This window comes from Populus euphratica, unplaced genomic scaffold (genome assembly GCF_000495115.2).
Source record: "Populus euphratica unplaced genomic scaffold, PopEup_1.0 scaffold224.1, whole genome shotgun sequence".
Lineage (NCBI taxonomy): Eukaryota > Viridiplantae > Streptophyta > Magnoliopsida > Malpighiales > Salicaceae > Populus > Populus euphratica.
Window position 1 is genome coordinate 315931 of NW_011500106.1, and position 806 is coordinate 316736.

Genomic DNA, 806 nt, shown 5'->3' on the forward strand with positions numbered 1-806 from the left:
CCACAATGTCTGCTCGAATGAATGTAATGTTTAACCACGTTGATGCATTCATTGCCTTACTAGGTGGTCTAGGCACAATGGAAGAAATCTTTCATATTTCCTTTTGAGCCTAACTATACATTCACCATTAACCTATAAGTCTGTTAAATGTTAATGATTATTATAATAAGTTGTTGTCATTTCTTGTCAATTTCTCATCTATAAATCCTCTCTTTCTTCCTTTCATTTTTACACAACCCATACATTCAACAAATATAGAAGTGTGTAAAAATAGCAAGTTACTTAGGTCCTCACATAAGAAATGTTTATGTTTTTGATGGATTTAGTCTTGGGAAAGAAAAAGAGTTTTTAGAATCAGCAAATCATAATGGTCAGGTGCTAGTTGAGAGAAAGATTCATTTAGTAGACGAGGGAGGTAGTCTTGGGTTAATGAGAGGTGTGTCAATAATTGTATTTTTAGGAGGTAATCATGTTTTGGGGGTTGTCCCTAAAGCTTTAGCACAAAGGGATATCATTGGAAAAACAATTGGACATGAACTACAAGTTTCCACATTGATAAAAACATTTAACTAACTGTGTTTTCTATTTCATAAAGCATGTGTAAAATTGTTGTTACCAGGATGGTAAAGTAAAGAAGCTCTTTTGTTAAAGTGAGTCTTAAGACGCATCTTAGTAACCATTCTTAACAAGGTCTATCATAATACTTCTTGAAATATTCTAGTTTACAAACTCTCACGTTCTTATCACTTAATTCTGCTCATATACTCACTTAACATGTATTCTTAAACCTTAATTTTCACACACAC